The sequence below is a fragment of the Castor canadensis genome, chromosome X, assembly GCF_047511655.1.
Source record: "Castor canadensis chromosome X, mCasCan1.hap1v2, whole genome shotgun sequence".
Taxonomy (NCBI): Eukaryota; Metazoa; Chordata; class Mammalia; order Rodentia; family Castoridae; genus Castor; species Castor canadensis.
The window spans coordinates 134769298-134794984 of record NC_133405.1 but is presented as its reverse complement, the minus strand read 5'-3'; the positions used below and the strand labels follow the sequence as shown (position 1 = coordinate 134794984).

At 36.7% G+C, this 25687-nt stretch overlaps 1 long non-coding RNA gene across 2 annotated transcripts; it reads right to left on the bottom strand.

Moving 5' to 3' along the window:
- Positions 1 to 2661: 2661 nt before the first annotated feature.
- Positions 2662 to 22691, bottom strand: LOC141419745 (uncharacterized). 2 transcript variants are annotated; one of them, XR_012444406.1, is made up of 4 exons: positions 10491 to 10660; positions 7764 to 7988; positions 4818 to 4892; positions 2662 to 3440 (listed from the first exon to the last, which is right to left on the bottom strand). It is a non-coding gene; the product is annotated as an uncharacterized lncRNA (long non-coding RNA). The 2 variants fall into 2 exon arrangements; XR_012444407.1 differs by lacking the exons at positions 7764 to 7988; positions 10491 to 10660 and adding an exon at positions 22642 to 22691.
- Positions 22692 to 25687: the final 2996 nt, after the last annotated feature.

The window sequence follows — 25687 nt, the reverse complement described above, 5'->3', positions numbered from 1 at the left end:
ATCCTCACCCCTTCCTTGTGTGCTCTCTCTTATATCATGTGCTCAAAGTCCAATCCCCTTGTTGTGTTTGCCCTTGATCTAATGTCCACATATGAGGGAGAACATACGATTTTTGGTCTTTTGGGCCAGGCTAACCTCGCTCATATTTTGGTTTTGTATCTAAGCAATATTTGCCTCACTTAAGAGAGAAGTTTTCTCTTAGGTTTTTATAAATGTGTTAGAGATTTAGGCTTTATATTTTGACCTAAGATCCATTTTTAGTTAATTTTTGTATGTTGCATGAAATACAGATTTTGGAATATAGACATCCATTTCTAACACAATTTGTTGAGAAGATTGCAATTTCTTTACTGACTTGCTTTTGCATCTGTGTCAAAACTCAATTGTCTTTTGTATACCTAGGTTGATATATAGACTCAATGTTCTATTACCATATTTATCTATCTTTATATCATTATCACACTGTATTGATTATGGTAGCTTTATAATGATTCCTGACATTTGGTAATGTTAGCTCATTTTTGTTCTATTTTTTTCAAGTTGTTTTGGCTATGGTAGGTTCTTTGCATTAACATATGAATTTTAGAGTCAAGTCATCTGTTTCATTTTTTATATTTCCAATTATTTTTGTTTTACCTTTAAAAGTATAATTAATAATGAATATTAATTATACATATTAATGGGAGATTGTATTACCTTCTCAACTACCCTCTCTCACCCTTTCCTTTCCTCCCATCCTCTTGACTTTTCCCTGTAGCTTCACTACTCCTTTCAGGCCATCTTTTTTTTTAAATTCTAGCTTCCGCATTTAAGAGAATACGTGGAATGCTTGTCTTCCTATGTATGGCTTATTTCATTTAACATGGTAACTTCCAATTCCATCCATTTTACTGCAAATGACATGGTTTTTTTCTTCTTTATGGCTGAACAAAACTCCATTGTGTGTATAGATAGACAGATAGATAGATGAATAGATAGATAGATAAGAATATTTCTTTATTCATTCATTTGTTGATAGGCACCTAGGCTGATTCTACAGCTTGGCTATTGTGAGTAATGCTACAATAAACATTTGTGTACGGGTTTGTTTTACATATGCTGACTTCATTTCCTTCAGGTATATACCCAGGACTGGTATAGCTGGGTCATACAACAGTTGTATTTTTAGTATGTTGAATAACCTCCATACTGAATTCTATAGTAGCTGTACTAGCTTACATTCCCACCAACATTGTAGAAGGGTTCCTTTTTTCCCACATCCTTACCAGCATTTGTATTTTTTGTTCATTTTTATATAGTAGCTATTCTAAGTAGAGTGAGATGGAATGTTAATAACATTTTTTGGTACTGGGTGTTGAACTCAGGGTCTCATATGTGCTCGGCAGGCACTCTACCATTTGAACTATGCCCCTAGCCCTTTTTGCTTTAATTATTTTTTGAATAGGGTCTCATGATTTTTGCCCAGGCTGGCCTGGACTACAACCCTCCTATTTATGCTTCCCACATATATGGGATAACAGGCACATGCCAACATGTCCAGTTATTGGTTGAGATGGAGGTCTCACTAACTTTTTACCTGGGTTGGCCTTGAATTACGATCCTCCTTATATCCACCTCCCAAGTAGCTGGGATTGCAGATGTGAACCATAGTGCCCAGTCTCAATGTAGTTTTGATTTGCATTTCCCTGATAGATAAAGTTGGTGATCATTTATTTATATATTTATTGGCCATTTGTACTTCTTTTGAGAAAGCATCTATACAGATTATTTGCCCAGTTCCTTTGGTGTTTGATTTTTTAAAGTTATTTATGTATTCTGGATATTAGTCATTCGTAAGATGAATGGATGGCAAATATCTTCTCCCATTCTGCAGTCTGTCTTTTCATTCTGCTGATTGCTTTATCTGCTATACAGAAATTTTTTAATTTGATAGAATCCCATGTCAATTATTTCTTTAAATTTCCTGACCTATTAGAATCCTATTCAGGAAATCATTACTTGTGCTAATGTCTTGCACTATTTTCTCTACATTTTCCTCTAGTAGTTTCAAAGTTCCAGATCTTACATTAAAATTATTCATTTTAAGTTGATTTTGTTCATGTGGGAGAAAGGAATCTAGCTTCAGTCTTTTACATGTGACTATCCAATTTTTCCAGCACCATTTGTTGAAGAGGCTATTTTTCTTCAATGAACATATAATTTTGAAACCTTTGTAATCATCAATAACTATGAAAATTATGCTGGGATTCTGATTAGGAGTGCATTGAATCTGTAGACCAATTTTGGGAGAAGTGATATCTTAACAATATTGAGTCTTCTGACTCTTAAAAATGATGTATCTAACAATAAAAGAAATGCACATCAATATGATATTAAGATTACATCTCACCACAGTCAGAATGACAATCATAAAGAAAACAAGCAACAACGAAGCTGGTGAGAAAGAGGGAAAAAAGGAATCATCATAGAGTGTTGGTGGGAAAGTAAATTAGTATACCCAGTATGGAAATCAGTATGGAGGTTCCTCAAAAAACTAAAATTTAAACTACCATGACACTATTATGCCACTTGTGAGCATATATCTGAAGAAATATAAATCAACACACAAAGGAGACACCTGCACACTCATGTTTATTATAGCAGTATTCACAATAGCCAAGATATGGGATCAGCCTAGGTGCTCAACAACCAATGAATGGATTAAGAAAATATGGTCTATATACTCAGTGGAGTAGTATTCAGCCACATAAAATCATGTGGGTTGTGGGAAAATGGATGGAAATGGAGATCATCATATTGAGCAAGATAAGCCAAGCTCAAAAAGCCAAATATTGCATGGGTTTTGTCATATGCAGAATCTAGACCAATGGTAATAATAATAATAATAATGATAATAATGGGACATGAGTATAAATGGGGACAGCCTGCTGGTGGGAACCAGCAAAAAGAGAGAGGGAAAGGAAAGGGTGCTGGGGGTGTCATGATCAAAGTAAGTAATAAAACCCACTAAATACTGTTTAAAAAAGGGGGGAGGAGAGTGGGGATTTAAGAAAGTATAATAGAGGGAGTGAATATGATCGAAGTATATTTTTCTGCATATATGAAAACATCACAATGAAACCTCTTTGCACAATTAATTTATGGTAGTAAAAATTAAATAAGAAAGAAAAAGATACATCTAGTCATTTATGCAGATAACCACTTAATTTATGCTAGCAAAGTTTTAGTTTTAACTGTACATGCCTTTTGCATATTTTGTCTGGATTGGTTCTTTTTGTGTCACTGTGACAAAATATCCAACAGAAACAACTGAATGGATGCTTTCAGAGGTTTCAGTCCATAGTCATTGGCTCCATTTGTTTTGGACCTGTGATGAGGCAGACATCATGGTAGCAGGACCATGTAGCAGAGGCTATTCTCACCTCATGGTGGACTAGAAACTGGAATAAGAGAGGGAGAGAGAGAGAGATTGAGAGGCCAGGACAAGATACAAGATACGTCCCCCAAGAACATGGATGTATCTCCAGTAAATTGTTCCTCTACTTATGCCCCACCTCTTAAAGTTTCCAGAATCTTCCCAAATAGCACCACCAGATGGTAACCAAGCATTCAACACATGAGCTTTTGGAAGACATTACATATTCAAACCATAGCAGTGTTCAATTTCCAATTTCTCCCTAAGCATTTCTTACATGTATGTTATTATAAGTGATTTTTATTTCAATATCCTATTGCTCCATGTGTAAGAAAAATGATCTTTTCTATCCAAGTATTTGTTACCCTCTTAGATTACTTAAAAATTGCTCAGGTTGCCACCTTAAGTGACTTGCATGTTTAAAGGGTCCTTGCTTCTTCTTCTGGATTCCTGTACAACTCCATTGCCTGCCAAACTTCATGTCCTAACCCATCCCCCAAGCCTTTTAGCCAGTGGGGAAAGACTGTGAACCTTTGACCTGGACAAATCCCAGCTGAGGGGCAGGTACAACTGCGTCAGGGATATAAGGAGGAGCCACTGTCAGCCATTTTGTGCTTACGTGAGGCTTAGTGGGAGTGAGCACATGCTTGCACCCTCTTGATCAAGAGAAAATTGCCTTGTCAAGATTTTCTGTCTCTTGTGTGTTTGTTTGCAGCACTGGAGGGTTATTACTTCCAACACATGCCAGCCCAATTACTGTTTGTATAATGCTCTTGTACCTTACACCTTTGCTCCCCTCATTCATCAACTCCAGATTTTAAAATAGATTTCATTGGATTTTCTACATAGGCTATTATGTCATCTGGGGATACAGGTAACTGTAATTTTTGCTTTTTAACTTAGATACCTTCGTTTCTTTTCCTTAACTGGTTTCTCTGACTGGAATCTCCATTATAATGTTGAACAGAGGTGATAAAAATGGACATTCTGATATCCTGTCTGATTTCATAAAGTTTTCAGTGTGTCATCATTAAATATGATGTTAGCTGTGGGCTTTACATAGATACCCATTATCAGGTTGAGGAATTTCCCTTTTATTTGCTGAGAGGTTTTGTCAGGAATGGATGTTGGATTTTGACAAATGCTTGTTCTGTGTTTATTAAGATAATCATATAAGTTTTTAGTTTGTTAATATAATAATGAATTACATTGATTGATTTTCACATTTTCTGCCAACCTACATTCCTGGGATTAACCCAGCATGCCATAATGTATATTATCCTTTTTATATATTGTTAGATTTGATTTGCTGACATTTTATTCATATTTTTGAAAAGCTCTGCTTTAGCACATATTAAATATTCAATAAACATCACTGACCTCTTCCCTCAAATGTACATACCTCTTCCATAGTTGTTTTTCTGAAGTGTGATGAACACAGCTGCAAAATGGTATGTCCAGGACTACATTTCAACACCTGAGAAAGTTTAATTAGTTAGTTAGGGGTTGTTGTAGGTGTTTTTGATTCAATTACATTTAAATTTTAATTGAACTTCTATTTCTTAGCTACATGAAAATAATGAGCCCCTGTCCCTTTCTGTCTGTAACAAAGAGTTTCTGGTGCTGAAGTTTACCTGAAATTTCAGATTTCTATTTTTGATTGCTATTTTCATTTCATGCTTACACAAGTAGCTGAAAGCTCCATCTTTCAAAACCATGGCTTAAGAGTTGCCTTCCCATTCAAATTGGACAGAGGAGTCAGGCTTCCAGTAGAGAACTGGGGAAAACCCATCCAAATACATTATGGTCTGTTAAAACTCTAGGTGAGATCCATTTACCCTTGAGCATGCATTCCAGATTAACAGGCTGTTATGCAAATTGACAACCTACAGAAATTCCCACACTTGTAACCTTCTAACCCTTTCTTACATGTCAAACAAAACCAAGGACAACCTGATGCAAGAACAGATTTAGCCTTCAGGTTTAATCCTGTATGTTACCACCTTCCAACATTTCCCGGATTAGTGTTCTGAAGTACTTAACACAACCATTCAAACTGCCCTAACACAAGGAAAAGCAGTTCCTTTGTCATCAACCACAGACTGTTTACTCAACAGCTAGAGAGACCCCTGGACAGCAGCTGGGTAATAGGAGGCCTGGGAGAAGGAAGACAGCAAATATGTCAACAAATGTTTGTGGGTAACAGGAGGGGCATCTCTTGCACCATAATTTACAATGCAATCTATTCTAATATCTCCTTTAGAAAGCATTATTTAAGTTTAGCACATTTGTGCCTAAGAACCTTATAATCACACTGGATACCAGACTGAAGTTTTCAGGGTGTGGCAGCAATTTAATTCTGATGGTTTCAAGTACCTGTAAGGCAGGATTGTTTGGTCCTCCAATTTATCTTCTGACTACTTTCTGGATGATCCCATTTGGGGTTTAAAGAGAGTAGAATTTAATATTTTGCAATCAATTTCAGCTATGGTTGAGTGAAAGTACATTTCTAAAACGAATCATTGCCCTAAGGTTAGCCTCATTCTCCATTTACTAGTATATTCTGGGAAAAATACAATGGTAAATTAGTAGAGTTTTTGCTGACTTGGGAACATTATTGAAAGATCTCTAAGCTATTTCTCCAGAGGAAATATTTTTAAATTTATATTGGTTCTGACATGAAAACAAAGTATTTCCCCTCATTTCATATGACCAACATATTTTTAACTCGATATGCCTTTCTCTTTCAAAATTTTTAAATGTTTCCAGGACTCCCAATGCAGTTTTCATTTTTAAAATAATAAGTCCTTTGTTTGCAAAGATAATCTCTTATATTTATCTTTTAGAGACCAGCATATCTAAGACCATGCAAGGCACCTTATAAAAGTCCCATAAGTATTTATAAAGAATTTGTGAATTTGTGTGCTTAGTACAACATTTTTTGTTCATTGGATGTTTGGCCCAATGACTCCCTTAACTCTTTCTTATTTTCTATGGTTTTTACCATAGACAAATCTTGCTTCCACTCAGGCAGGAAGTTGGTTCTCTTTTAAATAAATTTTATAAATTTGTATTAATTTATGTATTGGTGTATTTATTTTCTTCTGAAAATGAAAGAAGGCTATTACCAGAGACCACATCCTGTGTGTTGAATATTACTTTGGTAGGACTTTTAGAGCTACGACTCCCCTGGAATCAGGAAACAGAGTGGCAAAAATGCTGACTCGACACATCTAATCATGGTTTTCTTTCTTGCACTTGGAAGGTGGTTTGCACTAGGAAAAAACCCATATCTTCAAGTAGAAAGCCTTGAGGGGCAAAATGGTTGAAGTTCCAGCTATTACCTCTACATGTTTCAGCACCTATTTTTGTATAATAACAGTTACATTGGAAAATTCTTTTGTCTTTCTATTTCTAAAAGTTTATGAACTGAAGTGTATGCATGCATATTTCAAATGGCATCAGTGCCTTACTCAAACTCTTAAACATTAAAAGGTGCATCCCTTGGGCTGGGGGTATAGCTCAAGTTATGCGCTTGTCTAGCATGAACCAAGCCCTGGGTCAATCTCCAGTAGCACAAAAAGAGAAAAAACATTCACCCCTTGTGTTTTATTTCACTAGTTTATTCAGGATTCCATTTGGAAACCAACTAGTGAGCATAAAATAAAATGACATGGAGAAAGCTGTCAGTAGACACCCATGCATTTGTCAATAGGTGATGAAAGGGATTTTCAATTTGTTAGGATCTCATTTTCAGGTTAGCTCCTCCATACATGCCCTTCTCAAACCTCAGAAAGGACAAGAACAGAATATATTTGAACTGGGCATATTGGATTGGTCCAAAGCCTTCTCAGAAGGTCTGATGCCTTGAAACCACGGATTTTTAACGTATGAGTAAAGTGATGCTTAAATGCATTTCAGTTCCCAAATCTGCCATTTAAAGGAACCACACTTTTATCTCATCCTGTTATTTATTTATTTGTTTTGTTCTAATTTACTGAAGTTTCTTCACATTGGACAAATGTCTATATGATGCAGAGGAAAGGGAAGGAGATGAAATGGGAAGAATGAAATAAACTTGGAATAGGAAGAAGGGGGAGGGGAGGAGTTCCAGAAATATTTTCCACACAAGTTTCCATAGTAAGGCAGTGGAATGAGGACTTGCTACATGCCAGGCACTGGGTGAGGCATACAAGGCACCATGCTAGCTGGACATCAAAGAGAGAGCAATGAAACACAAAGTTTGGCAGATGCTTCTGGCTTAAAACCCCATTTGCACAGGCTTGAGAGAGCCTGTTGTCCCCTGGGGAGGCTTTGGCATGGCCAGAAGAAAACATCAAAGACTCACCAGACTTCAAATCTCTTTCAAGGGTGTAATCAGCAGGACAGGAAATGGGAAAGTCATCTCAGGATGGATTTGGAAGGGAAGGGGCTTATCTTAGGATGGCCCCAAGCCCTGCACATGAGCTCTTGCCATGTGGATATTCAACAGACACGATATGGTGGACAGCTTGGCACTCGGTCAGTAGCAAGTCTCTCCTTAATCCCCTACTGGGAATCTGCAGGATGGAGGCTACACAAGAAAAGATAATTCAATAAGGATGTTTTGTCATCTTCATGGTTGACTTAATATTTTGAAAGGATATCATGGAAGAGGAAAGCCTGCATTCTAAAACAACAGAACCATAAATAAATATTCAAAGGTAGAAACCCAAAGGGATAGGAGATGACCAGCCAACCAAGAAACTATGAACAAGTAGAGTTGTCTAAAATAATATCTGGCATGCTAGATGAGAACTCCTGGTAACCCAATAGGGTTACTTCATGCTCATAGTACCCAGTGTGACCAAGGAACAAAGAGTCACCAACAAACACACGGAAAGGCCTTTAATTCCATGTCACTGTGAGATAATGACAGACTATGAAATCCACACATATGCACACAAGACTGAAATTTTACATGTGGCATGCCATGGAAGGTGGACTATAAAATGAACACAGACAAGCCTTTTTAAAGAAAGAATTCCTACAAAAGCAAGGGATAGGAGGTTCCTTGAAGAGATAGGAATGTAAAAAATAAATATATGAGATACCGTGGATATGTATTGAATGTGATGTATTATGTGTATATTGATTACACCAAGTAATACACCACATTCATGTATATATGTACACACACATATTTTAAGTTGAGCAAAGATGAGATTTTAAAGTGAAGTCACAGCAAGTGGGTCACTTTTATATGAGCACTCAACCTGATAAATTTTCTTCTATATGACTAAGTAGCAAGGACTCATGAATGCAGTTTGGTGACTGATCATAATGGTCAGGCATGAAGTTTCTGGAATGAAACATGGCCTTAAATTCCTAGCTCTCTACTATCTATGTGACTTAGAAAAGTTCCTGAGCCAAACCTCAGACAACATGGGCATAAGATCAGTACTTACCTTGTGTGCCTTCAATAGGGACTAAGTGAAAGAATATGTGAAAAGCACATGTTAGAGACTCCATAAATATTCATTATTAATATCACATATCTATGGTAATCTCTGCGCCCAATATACCTTTGTAATATCCACAACTAACAGACAAAAGAGTGAAAGCAGTATTTAACGAATGCCTGTTGCCTGACTTAGAAATTAGAGTTCTATATTTTGTTTGATTTTGTAAATCTTACAATATAAATGCTGATATAGAAAACAGACACCTTCTTTTCATTTTCTATGTAGTTATTATCATCAGTTATTAAATAAGTGCAATTTTCATTGTATCTGATTTTTAAATTTAATTTTATCTTCTTAGAATAGAGTAAATGTCTGTTCCTTGTCACCAGTATTAAATCTCATGAACAATTCTTCTGGAGGCCAGCACAAAATTAAGACCTTAGAACAAAGTTCTTCAAGATTTCTCTAAGAAGAAGATTCTCCAGATGTGAATAGGTATTGCTATTTTTAAAAAAACAATTGTAAATTACTTTGAAAGTGTTTTTAGGCAGTGTTATCCAGACATGCAAAATTTTTCAGTCTTAAATGTGCTGTGTGCTGCACATCTCCAAGAGGTACACAGAAAATGCTATGTTTCCCCAAATTACTTGTCCATACAACTCCTTTTTCAGGGAAGTACTCTTTTCACAGAATTATGGCCCTAAAATCGAACTAATGCTCTATAGTTGGCATTTTGGAACATCTTATGTTAGAGGGATGACCTGAAATCTACTGATTTTACCCTGGAAAGTGAGATTACCATTTTATGAGAAAACAGTAACTTCCTACTCAAATGGCCTACACGGAAAGCAATGGTAGCTATGAACTGTCAGTGCCCTCATCTCCAGCACTGATCCTGGTGATTTTCCCAATTAGGTCAGGGTTCATGTTCCCTTGCACCACTATCTATATAGATTCCTCCTGCAACTCTAAGTTCAGAAATGTCAAATTATTCAAAAGGTGACAGTAGTTCTGTTTCCAGTCAAGACCATCATTTTTCTAGAAGCATGTTATGCTGGACAAGTCACCAGTGGGCACAATAGAAGATAAAAAGATCTACTTTTGTATCATACTTTGTTCTATGACCCCATTCCTGGTTCACATTATATTAATTTGTCATGTCTCCTTAGTCTCTTCAGATCTGTAAAAGTTCATTTCTTTCCTTATTTTTCAGGACCTTGACACTTTTAAAGTGTACCAGGTACTTTTGTAGAATGTCCCTTAATTTGAGTTTGTTAGGTATCATCCTATGATTAGACTAAGGGGAGTATGCATTTAGGACAAGAATACTACAGATGTGATATACCCTACTCAATGTACCATATCTGAGGTGCATGATGTCCATAGCCACTCCCGGTGATATTGACATTGATAACCTGGCTAAGATAGTATCTACTAGGATTTTCCACTATCAACTTAATAATTCTTCTCTTGAGAGAGATACTATTTAGACTAATATCCTTTTATGCCTAGGCTGCTATCAATTCATTTTAATATCCATTGGTAAAGTTTTCCTGAGAAAATTAGCACTGTGATTTTCCAATTCTAATTCTATTGTGAACTATCCAATTTAGAAATTCTATTTCCCTTACCATCATTTCTGCTTTCATTCATTGTAATCCTTCCAGACGGAAGAGTTGTTGCTTCTTCCCCATTTGAGAGATGAGATTGAAATCACAGAAACAGGCTACATAATTTGAGGTAGGCTAGTACAGCAAGCATAGTTGATTGGGTCTTCAGAACTTGATGCTGTACCACCAATCTGCTGATGGGACTCTGTTCTAAAGACAATCAAAACATGCATAGGACATGAGAAGTCCTAGAGTTTAAACCTAAAAGTAGAGTTAGAGCAGGGATGGTAGGGTGGAGATGTGCAGAGGGGTCGTTCATCTAAAGAATATGGAACTATTATCCAGGGACAAAAAATTTTCTTGGGTTCAGAGAGCATGTAGGTGGAAAAGGCTAAGCAGGTGGATGGCATTTGGATGCTTGGTTAAAAACCAAGTTATGGCGGGGATGTAGCTCAGAGGTAGAGAGCTTACCTGTACCATTCATTCATGAGGCCCTGGTTTCCATTCCCAGCACCACAAGAAAATCCACAAAACCAATTCACTACCCAAAGAGCTCAAGAAAATGTTGGCAGGACCAGTAAAGTAACTCCAGAAGGAACATAGACCAAGATTTCATGGGGGTTAAGACTGAACATATGAGAGAAAACATGCAACCTTTCTGAACCTGGCTTACTTTGCTTAACATGTTTTCTCTCATATGTGGAAGATAGTTCCAAATACAAATGCAAGCATTACCGTGTTTCCAATGGTGAGACTGGTTCCAATAGTGGGACTGTTTCCAGTTGTGGGACTGTTAGAGGAGACCAAGGAAGTAGGGAAAGAAGAAAATTTTAGAGAGTAAATAATATTGATACACATTGTATCTGTGCAGGATGAAACACAATAAAATGCACTGAAAACTGTTGAACAATATGGTGTAGGGGGAAGTGTAAGCTGGAGTAATGGCGTTAGAATGACTAAAGTACAATATATTTACAGATAAAATACCAAGGCAAAGCCTCACTGAACAATGAACAGACACTTAAACAATGAAGGTCAGGAATGTAAAACAAGTTAAGGGAAGGGTACTAATGCAAGGGGGAGGGTAAATGAAGGTGAATGTGGTTGATATATTTCTACACATGTATAAATATGGAACATTGAAACCTATAGAAGTCATTTTAAGAAGTGGGAGGGGGGAAAAGGGAGAATAATGGAAGGGACGAACCAAACTGGGGTATATTGTATGAATATATGGAAATATTACAAGAAAATACCTGTACAACTATTATATACTAATAAAAACCATTAAAAAAAGACTGAGCATAGAAGAGTCTGGGTGACAGTAAGGAATCCAGGAAAATGTGATAGATACAGAAACTAAAAGGATTAGCTGGCATCATCAGAATTACTATGTGAAAGGCCAGAGAATAAGTAGTTTAGGCTTCAGGGGCTATGTGGTCTCTGTTCAACCACTCGGCTCTGGAGCTGTTGTGTAAACATGGCTGAACACAATGCAGAAAGAAGTAAGTATGGCAAGATTTGACTTATGGTGGTCAAATTTGCCCAGTGGACCATAGTTTGCCAAATCTGAAACAAATAAAGTCAATTGTACCCTCAGGGCCAGAACACAGTATAATTTACCTACTGATTGATTCTGTCTTGACTTAAATACCCCCCATGGGGCAGAGAACAAAAAATCATCATAATCACTTAAAGAAGGCACAGCAAGTTGGGAATTCTGGCTAATGAGGAGTCTTTGATTTACTTTAATTATTGCTTTTTATCTAGATAGAGGAGTAAGCATCACTTTGGAACTTAACAAAATTACTTGTGTTTATAATACATTTCCCCAAATTAGATATACTATAAAGTTATTTGGAAGTTAGATTTTAGAAACATATTATTTTAAGGTTTCTTGAGATGTTCTGAACCAAATTGAATATAACCCACTGTTATTATTAAATGGCCTCTTAACTTGGAATTTTATGATATGAGTAATTTGAACCAAGTTCTTGCTTTAAATTATTTCAGTGAGTTGAAGTAAATGAAACACTAACATTCTTTCTCTCTGTCCTTTGATTCATCTCTGGCCTGGTGTTTTGTTTAATGTTCTCCTTAAACATTATACCTTTGAAATATAAGCTTTTAGAGTATAATAGTGGCTAAATAGAGGAGGATGAACCAGGGGAGAACTTCAAATAATTTCACTTTAGGAGGGTTAAAATATATATAAAACGTTTTGGGAATGAGATATCAATTCTATTTTCCTTGTACCCTCCGGGCTTTTTGGGCATCTTTGAATTCTTTTCCCTATAACTATAATTCCTATGAAGATATTTCTGTGAATTTATTCTCAAGTAGCATAAAAACATTTTAGAATTCATTACTGAGTTTTATGATATTTTACAATGTTAACAACCTTAAAAGGGATAAAGATGTAAAAAAAATGCAAGATAGACAAAAGTACATTAACGCTCACCAGGAGATGAATAAAAAGAGAAAATAACTTCCAATATTTTCAGTTTCCATGATGTTCTATTACTAGCCTGGAAATTTAATTTCAAACCACACCACACTTTACAGATTGGATTTGAGGTAAAAGAATCAATTTCAGTAAAATATCAAAAAGATGTTTTCACATTTTAAATTTCATTAGACCGAATATTGGTGTAAGACATAAAGGATCCATGTCTCAATGCACTGTTTTGTAACATTGGAGTTGGAATATTTAGTAAACTGCTTTTCAATCTAAGAATTTGGTCAGCAATTTGCTTTTCCCTTGTGAAAAAAATAAGTTTTGCCAAAACCCAGTAAAGAGACTATAGATTCATTCTGATCACTATATTCATGCATTCCTTTGGGCACAAACTAAGTAGAGCAAAGGCCAAATTTGGAAAGTGACCACAGCTTAACAAATCTTATGGTTTAGCAGATGTGGTTGTAAGATATGGGTTCTCTGAGAAATATTCGCTGCTAAGTAATTTGAGGACTCAGCTCTGGGGTTTTGATTTAAAAATTTGGAATTTTCAATAGAAAAGAGTAGGTTTACGATCACATGAGCCTTGAGAGACAGAAATATTCAGTTCTATCAATAAGCCAAATTGTGACTCAACTGAGTTCTAAAAATTGCATTTTTAAACAAATTTGCAAGTCCTGAGCTGAGAAAGATTTCCAGCACATGTAATGGTTCTTTCTGCTGTCTTCAAGATACCCAGAGGACTTTGCTCTGTATGTCTTTTTGCAGTGTAGGGATCGAATATAAGGCTTTCTGCATGCTAGGCAAGCGCTCTACCACGGAGCTACAACCCTAGCCCTTGGATACATTATCTCGCTATGTAGCCCAGGCTGGCCTGAAACTCAACACCTTCCTGCCTTGGCCTCCTGACAGCTGGGATTACAGACGTATACCACCATGCCCAGCTTCTTTTTTTTTTATTGTTTTATTATTCATATGTGCATACAATGCTTGGGTCATTTCTCCCCCCTGCCCTCACCCCCTCCCTTACCACCCACTCCGCCCCCTCCCTCTGCCCCCCACCCCCTCAATACCCAGCAGAAACTATTTTGCCCTTATCTCTAATTTTGTTGTAGAGAGAGTATAAGCAATAATAGGAAGGAACAAGGGTTTTTGCTGGTTGAGATAAGGATAGCTATACAGGGAGTTGACTCACATTAATTTCCTGTGCGTGTGTGTTACCTTCTAAGTTAATTCTTTTTGATCTAACCTTTTCTCTAGTTCCTGGTCTCCTTTTCCTATTGGCCTCAGTTGCTTTTAAGGTATCTGCTTTAGTTTCTCTGTGTTAAGGGCAACAAATGCTAGCTAGTTTTTTAGGTGTCTTACCTATCCTCACCCCTCCCTTGTGTGCTCTTGCTTTTATCATGTGCTCAAAGTCCAATCCCCTTGTTGTGTTTGCCCTTGATCTAATGTCCACATATGAGGGAGAACATACGATTTTTGGTCTTTTGGGCCAGGCTAACCTCACTCAGAATGATGCTCTCCAATTCCATCCATTTACCAGCGAATGATAACATTTCGTTCTTCTTCGTGGCTGCATAAAATTCCATTGTGTATAGATACCACATTTTCTTGATCCATTTGTCAGTAGTGGGTCATCTTGGCTGTTTCCATAACTTGGCTATTGTGAATAGTGCCACAGTAAACATGGGTGTGCAGGTGCCTCTGGAGTAACATGTGTCACAGTCTTTTGGGTATATCCCCAAGAGTGGTATTGCTGGATCAAATGGTAGATCAATGTCTAGCTTTTTAAGTAGCCTCCAAATTTTTTTCCGGAGTGGTTGTACTAGTTTACATTCCCACCAGCAGTGTAAGAGGGTTTCTTTTTCCCCTGCATCCTCGCCAACACCTGTTGTTGGTGGTGTTGCTAATAATGGCTATTCTAACAGGGGTGAGGTAGAATCTTAGTGTGGTTTTAATTTGCATTTCCTTTATTGCTAGAGATGGTGAGCATTTTTTCATGTGTTTTTTGGTCATTTGAATTTCTTCTTTTGAGAAGGTTCTGTTTAGTTCACTTGCCCATTTCTTTGTTGGTTCATTAGTTTTAGGAGAATTTAGTTTTTTAAGTTCCCTATGTATTCTGGCTATCAGTCCTTTGTCTGATGTGTAGCTGCATGCCCAGCTTCTTGATGAATACATTAAAACGCCTTCATGAGGTGTGGGAATATGGTTGATGGGCTTCATATATATATATATATATACACATCAGGCAGGGAGAAGGGAGATGATGGGGGACAATCTAACCAATGTTCAAAATAAGGCTATTGGGAATTAGCACAATGAATCCTCCCTGTACAAGGAATACATGCTAATAAAATGAAAAAACCTTCATGACAGGGAATTAATTTTGAAAAATTATTTCAATAGTTGAGTAAATTATTTTAACTCTCTATTTGCTGATTAGTAAGATAATGTGTATTCTAGAGTCAATGTAGGATGAAATGTTCCAATGTAGTTGAAATGCTGCAAAATTTTAGAGGAAATATCATAGCTGCAATCACTTTCAGGGCCATGGATTTGAATGCTATCTTCCATAATATACATTGACAAATTTCATAAAATCATGTAATGCACAGGAACTAAGTACCTAGACATGCAGAAATGGGATGAGGTAGCTTCAGAAACATATTAGTCAACTATAGGCTTCAAAGGTTTCAGTTAATAAAAATTGAGTCAGAACAGCAGTAGGGCTTTGATCTGGATCAAAACTTCCCACTCTAATTTCTTGGCTGTGAGAGGAAAGTGAATTTCCAGGTTTTTCTTTGTAAAAGAAAAAAATAAATCTGGAAAATGTTGATATACTTCCTCGATGGATTTAGAACTTGTGGTTAGATTTATGAAACTTGTTGAGTTATAATCCAATGTTTCTATAAAACAGGAGAGACTGATGAAGTTAAGATGATGAAAAGTTGCAAAGGAAATCTCTAAGATAAGGCAGGATTGCAGTATTCTGTCTTCAGTGTGCTGGTTCCCTGACCAGGAGTAATTCCTGTAGGGTGAAACACATTCATTCATAGGAGCCTCTGGGTGTCTTAGTATCATACTTACTTTTTCGTGGAATATTCACAGTTGTCACTTACTGGTTTTATTCATCAGGACTCTTTGATTGCCAAATCATGGCAGCATTTATTTTTAAATGTTCCTGTTTACTTGTGTCCTTGAAAATGACTATATAATTCCTTGCTTCATTCACTCATGCAGAAGAGTGAAGATCAGGAAGAAGAAAAGTCCTATTCCCATTGCCTTAGAAGTTATCTGTGTTCCTTCACAAGACTGTAAGCTCTGTAAGTAAGTATCCTTCAAGGTATTATCAGTCTAGTTGTTTACACAAATATAGCAACCCAATGAATTGTTTAATCTGATTGATTTCATCTGGGGTTATCAGCGCCTATTCAGTGAGTCTGCTCTACTTATTATCAATTAAAATCCACAATGACTTTTCCAGGTAGGCAATATTATTCTCATTTTTATGAAGTCCCAAGGTCACATAGTGGGAGAACAAAAGAATTAGAAACCAAAGTTTCTTATTCCAAATTTATATTCCTACCCCCACCAACTGCTTGGTAAATTCAAAATATTTTCTTATCTTACAAAATAAAACACAATATATTATTTTTTCCATTTTTGCCTAAATACCTAATATAGGGATCTGTCCTTGACCATAGCAAAGGAGGAGTTTTGAAATCCATTGTTTCTTTTAATTTGAGGAAATAGGAACATCTTCAGCTAATTATTTGGAGAAAGGCATTCCTAATCCCTATCCCAGTATTTTCCTAAAAATGTTCCTGATTGGAACACAGGCACTGAATTTGGAACCTGATGCCCATTTCCTGTCTAAAATGGCTTTCATTCATTGAATGCGAACACTTTTTTTTATTGCAAAGTTGTTTACAAAGCTGAGCTGCTGGAATAGATTTCTTTTAATGAACAAAAGAGTGATGGAATATTTAGCTGGAAGGAATTCACAGAGAGTTGCATGCAGCTAGCAAATAGTTTTAAGATTAAAAGTGTTCAGTTTTAATGTAAACTCCTTAGTCCAAACTAGAGGAAAATGCAGATAAAATTCCTTTATTGAAAGAATTAAAAGTCTGGGAAAAAGAAGTTTGATAATCTCTTCAAACTGAACAGTTTGCTGTCATCCAAAAAGATCATTTAGTAAACATTAATGAATATAAAATCCTTACTATACGCCAGGATTAGGATGCAATGTTCAATAAGACTGATTGCCACACAGAAAAGATAATAATTTTATATTTTCATAAATGTGGGAAATGGCTGATATTATTTTTATTTATATTTTTATTAACTCACATTAATTGTACAAATTAATGGGGTTCACTGTGATATTTCCACACATGCATACATTGTTCACGTCCATCCACCCTTCATCTACACAGGACCTCCCCTTCTTCTTTCTCCCAAATACCCTTCCCAGTCCCTAAAAGTCCCTCTTAATTTTGTTCTGTCCCCTTCCCCATTATTACCCTCCATCTGTAGTGACCATAATTCCATTCTGTACTTCTACAAAGTTTCCTTTATTGGTTTACACAAATGAATGACAATATGTAATGTTTGTCTTTCTGTGTCTGGCTTGTTTTACTCAACATTATATTTTCCATTTTCATCCATGTTGCTGAAAATGACAGAATTTCAGTTGTTTTTATGGGTGAGTAGTAGTTCATTGTGTAAATATAGCACATTTTCTTTATCTGTTCATCCACCATATTTTGGCTATTGCAAATAGTGCAGCAATAAGCATAGGTATACAGAAACCATTTTGGTGTAAAGATTTTAATTACTGTAGGTATATACCCAGTAGTGGAAGTGCTGAATTATATGGCAGTTCTATTTCTAGTTTTTTGAGGAATATCCATACTGTTTTTCATTAAGCTGTGCTAATTGACATTCCCACCAACAGTGTATAAGGGTTTCTTTCCATTTATCTTCATCCTTACCAGCATCATTACTGTCTTTTTCAAGATGGCCCTTTTAACTGGGGTAAGATGATATGTCATTGGGTTTTTTATATGCATTTCTTTGATGGTTAGTGAAACTGAATATTTTTTTCATGCATTTACTCACCATTTGTATGACTTCTTTTGAGAAGTGTCTGGTTAGTTCTTTAGTCCATTATGTAAATTGGATTGTTTGCTGTTTTGGTGTTCATCTTTTTGAGTTGCTTCTATATTCTGGATGTTAATTCTTGTTGGACACACCATTTGCAAACATGACAGGTTGTGTCTTAATCATGTTGGTTATTTCCTTTGCTGTGCAGAAGCTTCTCAGTTTGATGTAAACCCATTTGTCTAGTTTGACTTTTGCTGTCTGTGCTTTTGGTGTTGTATTTAAAATATGGCCTACACCAATGTTTGAAGTTTTCCCTCTGTGTTTAGATGTAGTAATTTCCTAGTCTCAGATTTAAAGTTTATGTTTTTGATCAATTTTGAGTGATTTTTGTGTATGATTAGAGAAAGGGATCAAGTTTTGTTCTACAAATTCATATTCAGTTTTCCAGCACCTTTTAAAGAGACTTTCTTTTTTCCAGAGTGTATTCTTAGTGCCTTTATCAAAAATCAGTTGGCTCAGACCAGGTGTAGTAGACCTGTAATCCCACTACTCAGGAGGTTGAAGCAGGAGGATCACTAGTTTTGAGACCAGCCTGGGCTCCAAAGCAAGATCCTATGTCAAAACAACAACAACAAAAAATTGGCTCTATGAGCATGGATTAATTTCTGGATTCTCTATTTTGCCATTAGTCTGTCTGGTTTTTGGGTCAGTACTATGCTGTTTTAATAACTATAGCTTGCTATATTTTGAAGTCAGATTTTGTGATGTCTCCAGTCTTGTCTTTTTTTTTTGTTCAGGATTCTTGGTCTTTTGTGGTTCCACATGAATATTAGGACTGGTTTTTTTCCTATTATTATGAAGAAAGTCATTGGAATTTTGAATGGTATTGCTTTGCTTTGGGTATTATTGTCATTTGAATAATACTGATTCTTCTGATCTAAGAACATGGGATATCTTTCCATGCCTTTAAGTCCTCTGATTTCTTTCATCAGTGTTTTGTAGTTTTTGTTGCCCTCTTAGTTGATGTGTGACTTTATTAGTGAGGTGAGTTTCTCATAGGTAGCACGTAGTCAGGTCTTATAATTTTATCCATTCAGCCAGTCTGTCTCTTTTCATTGGTGAGTTTAATCCATTTACATTTAAGGTTATTATTGATAAGTATGAACTTCTTCCAGTCATTTTGTTGATTGTATTTTGCTTGCTTTGTGCATTTTTTGGTTCTTTTCCACATCTTTTCTTATTTGTGATTTGGTAGTTTTCTGACATGCTATGTATGTATATGGCATCATATGAATGTTCTGGGAAGTGCAAACAACTTCTCCAGTGCCAGCTTGCTATGCAGATTCCAGGTCTCTTGTCTGTTTAGACTGTGCTTGCAAGGGGCCAGATTTTGCACTTGTGGAGATCACCAAGACGCTCTCTCATTTAAACCCCTGCTGATACTTAGTTTCCCCTTCTCTGCCAAGCCAAGAGCTGGGCACTGTGTTTCTCTTAACTATTCTAATATCCAATATTTGTGTCTTTTGCCTGGTCACTAATTTACTCCAGCACTTTCCTACGATTTCACCCCAACATCAGCATACAACTACACATTTGTTGTTTGGGTTCAATACCCTCAAGAAGCAGGGGCACACTGATTACCTCTAAACTGCCCTCTTGAATCTCAAAACTGACTGTTATTCTTAAAGGCAATTCATATAAATGACTGTTATTCTTAAAGGCAATTCATGTAAATGACTGACTGTTATTCTTAAAGGCAATTCATATAAATGAAAGCAAATTGTACTAAGAATCTCAACAGTTAGAATATTAAAATCAACACATAAGGCCAAGATCAACCATGCAAACAAGTCATGTTGAAGGCAAGAACCTATATGGTCATTGACCTACAGAAATATGCATTCAAAGAAAGTGTCCCTTTTTTAAATTGAGAGAGCATTAGTCTTTGCATTTAAATTGAGTTATAGTTTACAAACTATAAATGTCACCTTTTTTTTTTTTGGTGGTACTGGGGTTTGAACTCAGAGCATCATGCTTGCTAGACAGATGCTCTATTGCTTGAGTCACGCCTACAGCCCTTTCTGCACTGGTTATTTTTGAGATGGGGGGGTCTCACTTTTCACTCAGGTCGTGATTCCCACCATTTCTGGAATCACAGGCATGAGCCACCATGCCCAGCTATTGGTTGAGATGGGGTCTTGCATAAATTTTGCCTGGGCTGGCCTTAAGCCATGATCCTTCTAATCTTAGCCTCCCAAGTAGCTAGGATTACAGGCTTGAGCCACTGTGACCAGCTAATAAGTCACCCATTTTAAAGTGAACAATTCAGTGGGTTTCAGTATAATAACAGATTTGGGCAACAATCACCACTATCTAATTCCAGAACCCTTTCATCACCCCAATAAAAAACTCTGTACCCTTTGAGCATTACATGCCACTCCTTCCTTCCCCCAGCCCCTGGCAACCACTAATCTACTTTCTATTGTGTGAATTTGCCTATTAAGGACATTTCATATAAATTGAATAATACAATATGTGATATTTTGTGATTGACTATTTACTCAACATAATTTTTGAGATTCATCTGTGTTGTAGAATGTATCATTACTTAATTCCTCTCTATAGTTGAATAATATTCCCTTGTGTGGATAGACCACATTTTGTCCACCCAGTCATCAGTTGAAGGGCATTTGGATTATTTACATCTTTCGTCTATTATGAATAATGCTGCCATAACATTCCTATACACATTTTTGCGTGAACATGTTCCTTTGTTGCGTAACTCCCACAATAATCAAGGCGTCATAATGCTATCACTCTAGAAAATTCACTCATGCTGACCCTATACAGTTAGTCCTTGCCCCCTACCAAAAGATGACGATTGCTTTCTTTTCTGTCCCCATAGTTGGGTTTTGTGTGCATATAAATTTTAATCTCTCTTGGGTGAGTACCAAGAAGTGGGATTATGGCATTGTATGATAATTCATTTAAATTTATAAGAAACTGCTAAACACTTTTCAAGGAGGTCCTACTATTTTGCATTCTCATTAGCAACATCTGAGCATTCCATTTGCTCTGCATACTTACCAGCATTTAATAGTGTCAGGGTTTTGTTTATTTCTTTTGGTTTTAGTCATCCTATGTAGTGGTATGTTATTGTGATTCCCTTAAGTTTTGAAACCTTAAACTATCTTACTTTGTTTTTGAAAACCTTTCTTTTTATGTAGCAAATAACTTGTTTTACCGTTATTATTATTTGTGTCCTAACATCTTAAAAACTTGTGCAGAAGTAGAAAGAATAATTTGATAAATAAGTGTGAGCTGACCAACTAGTGTCAATAACTATCAATATTCATCAGTTTTCTTCATTAATCACCACCACCATTTTATTGTATGTTCCTGGAGTCAGTGAACACTTGGCTAGCATGTGCAAGGACCTGGGTTCAATCCCTAGCACCACAAAAAAGAAGCAAATCTTCTATTTTAATTTCCCAAGTAAACATTTCAATATGGATCCTTTTGAAAGACTTTAAAGAAAATCACATACAACAAAACTAACAATAATTTCTTAGTGTCCTCTAATATTCTATGCTCAAATATTTCCAATAGCTTCAAAAGTATATTTTAAAAAATTGCTTTATCTAAATTTAATTTGCTCATGACATGAAGTGGAAGCTAAAATTCTGAGGCTCTACTTTCTTCAAATGATTGTGGTTCCACTCAATTTTCAGAAACAGTTTGAAGTTAGTTCAGATTTTACTCAAGCTATAGTTTATCTATTCCACATTGTGTTTTTATTACACAACAGCAATTGGGGATTATAAGACAGATATTAAGAATACTGAGCTGGCATATCATCTAACCCACAGATCAAAACACTTGAAAGATGCTTGTTCTTATTAGACAGTGCTGCCAAATGATTATGTTGGCAGTGAATACATGGTTTGGCACTACCAGCTCAGAGCAGCAGGGAGAGGACTAATGCAGTGGTGAGGGCAAAGGAAGGGATACTTTTTGCTTACCAGACCAGTGGTCTTGCTTCTTTCCCTTGACATTATTCCCAACAAGGATCCTTCATAGTAGGCCCTCGATACAATTGTAAATTGATAAAACATGTTATCAGGAGGGGTGTGTGTGTGTGTGTGTATGTGTGTGTGTGTGTGTGTGTGTGTTGCACCATGGACTTCAGCCAAATGAAATTTTGGGTTTTTTATGGTTAAAAGAATTTTCTTGTCTTTTCAGTCTTTTATTTCACGTTAGTTAGTAAACAGACATGACTTTATTTTGAATTAGCTCCACTGCTGTTTTCATCTTTTAAAATTTTGGTTAATTCACAGTTGAGTCATATAAAAATCAAGAAATTAAACTTTAGAGTTGCAAATCAGTCACTTCGTGTTTTCTAATTTTTTAAATTAATGGTTCAGTTTAAATTTCTGTTCAAACAAAACTTTCCTTCAACACAAACCTTAGTGACATGTTACATGAATCTCCCCCAGCTCTTGAGCAATTCTTTGACATCAGCATAAATGTATTTGGTTTCTCTGTTACTACTGACTACAGGTAACAAGGCTCAAGCAATTGTAGACTGCACAATAAGAATATACTCACTGTTTAAAATCAAACTTCAGGGCCGGTCAACATGGCATAATCTCCTGTCCAAATGATCTGCAATTTGCCTCTCCAGATAGTTATCTTGGCCCTGGAGTAGTTTAAAAAGCAGTAGCTGCCAAAAATTGTTAACCATTAAACAAGGGTTTGCTTTTCTTTTATGTGGCAGGAACAAAGGTGCACTTTTAGTTCTGTGTCTGAAAAATGCATCGGTTTTGAATCCAATCAACTTTATAACCCTTGGTTTTGGTTTCCAGGGTGAACCTTTCAAAGGAGTTGTGAGGTTTAGGGTATTGTTTTTGTATATTGTTGTTTTGTTTTGTTTTTTGCCTTCATTGGGTTGACCTGAACCAAGGTATATGAGTTTTATTCCCAGAGGCAAAGTTAAAGTAAAGAAAACTTGGAAAGCTCAAGAGAGTTCTAAAAGGAGGGTACATTATATTGGAATGTATTCCATCAGTTGCCAGAGTATCTATAACACTGAGTCATCATGGAGAATGTCCATGAGGACATAGACATGTTTTTATCTTGGAGACTATCCATATCTCTTATTAAACCATAGTGTAGTTGGGCAGTTCACATATTTGCCTTTCTTGGTAGCTAAAAAGGAAACATGAGCATTTTCTGCTCATTTCTCAATATTATAAAATTAGCCCACTGCATTCTTTCCAACATCACAGTACTGTGTAGTTACACTTTACAGGCAACTCTAGAAGACACAGCATTTAAAACACAGGGGACTCAAGATGTGTACAGACCCAGCCTCTTACGCATTTAATTAGGCACCATTAGAACCCGAAGAACCAAGTTTCTACTTAGATGTCTTTTCTCAAGGCTGGTTTCTTACAGGGCAGTGTGTCTTTTCATAATTACATTTGTTTTTTTGCCAAGTTCTCCTTTTTTGGATTGGAATGTCTTTTTAAGACTTTCACCAATGGAAGGGCAAAGACAGGTTTTTCATTTGTGTAATGGACCTATGTGCCATATGCAAGATATCATGTTACTTATCAATTTCCTTAGAATAAATATACTGACAAAGTCATTGATTTTCCCCTACCTATTAGATTTGTGTATTTTACTGTCACATAAATCACACAGAAATACTTGATGTGAATTTTTTTTTTTTTTGGCCATACATGAGGTTTGAACTCAGGGCCTTGAGCTTATTAGGCAAGTGCTCTACCACTTGAGCCACACTTTCTTTTTTTTTTATTTTATTATTCATATGTGCATACAAGGCTTGGGTCATTTCTCCCCCCTGCCCCCACCCCCTCCCTTACCTCCCTCTCCCCCTCACCCCCTCAATACCCAGCAGAAACTATTTTGCCCTTATCTCTAATTTTGTTGTAGAGAGAGTATAAGCAATAATAGGAAGGAACAAGTGTTTTTGCTGGTTGAGATAAGGATAGCTATACAGGGCATTGACTCACATTGATTTCCTGTGTGTGGGTGTTACCTTCTATGTTAATTCTTTTTGATCTCACCTTTTCTCTAGTTCCTGGTCCCCTTTTCCTGTTGGCCTCAGTTGCTTTTAAGGTATCTGCTTTAGTTTCTCTGCATTAAGGGCAACAAATGCCATCTAGTTTCTTAGGTATCTTACCTATCCTCATATCTCCCTTGTGTGCTCTCGCTTTTATCATGTGCTCAAAGTCCAATCCCCTTGTTGTGTTTGCCCTTGATCTAATGTCCACATGTGAGGGAGAACATACGATTTTTGGTCTTTTGGGCCAGATGAGCCACACTTTCAGCCTTATTTTGCTTTGGTTATTTTTGAGATAGGATCACGCATATATGCCTGGGCCTGCCTAGACTGCAATCCTTCTGTGTACGTTTCTTGCATAGCCAGGATGACTGGCGCATGTCACTATGCTCAGCTTTTTATTGGTTGAAATGGGTCTCCCAGAGTTTTTTCCCAGGCTGGGCTCTAACTGCAATCCTTCTGATCTCTGTCCATTGAGTAGCTAGGATGTCAAGTATAAGCCACTGTGCCCAGCTTTGAAGTGATTTTTTTTTGAGACAGAGCTTCACCATTTGGCCCAGGCTAGCCTCCAACTTATGATCCTCCTATCTCAGTCTCCTGAGTGTTGGAATTATGGCATGCATCACCATGCCATGCTGAACCTATCTTCTATAACCAGGGTTTTCCAATCACGTTCACAGTAGGAATATTTGGGTCTGGACAGTTATTTGTTGCACACTGTGCACTGCAGAGTGTTTAGAAGTATCTTTGGTTGTAGCACCTAGAAACTAGGAACACACCCCCTCAAGTCATGACAACCACATCACCAAGTGTTCCCCATAGAGTAAAACTGCTCTCTTCTCAGAACCAATTTTATAAATAGAAAGACAAGTATTCATTGTCAACATTTTGAAGTATTTTTTACTAATACATTCTATAGTCAAGTACTATGGAAAGGGTTGTATTGGACACGAGGCAATATTATATATAATTCTTGGGTTAGGGTGTGCTCAGTGGTAGAGCACATGTTTAGCATGCATGAAGCGCTCGCTTCCATCCCCAATACCCTTCCTCCCACACACATGGCTCTGTAGCACAGTGGATATACATTGGACTTTTAGATATGATCCTAGAACGATGCTTGTCCTCTGAGCTTACCAACTAGCCTAAGAAGCCCGCAGTCTAACCTCATTCCTGATATCTCTCTAGCAAGATTCCTAAACTGGGTCAGCACAGGCTAGGACCTGTTGTATGAACTCACACCTTACCTTGGTTCATGATCTCCCTTTTTGCTCCCATATCTCCCTCCTCACCAGAGCACCTGTGTGACCTTAGTGGGCACTCCCAGAGAGTGATCTGCCCATCTTTTGAGGTCTTCCACAGTATTGGATTTGTACCTTTTATTATCTACTGCTCAGCTTATAGATACTATGTACAATTTATTATTTTCTTATTTCTAATGACTAGCACATTTTTTTTCATTTTTTCTTTATTGTTGTGCTGGGTGGGGGTACATTGTGGCATTTACAAAGGTTCTTACAATGTATCAAATATTATCATACTGCAATTCACCCCCTCCATCCCTTT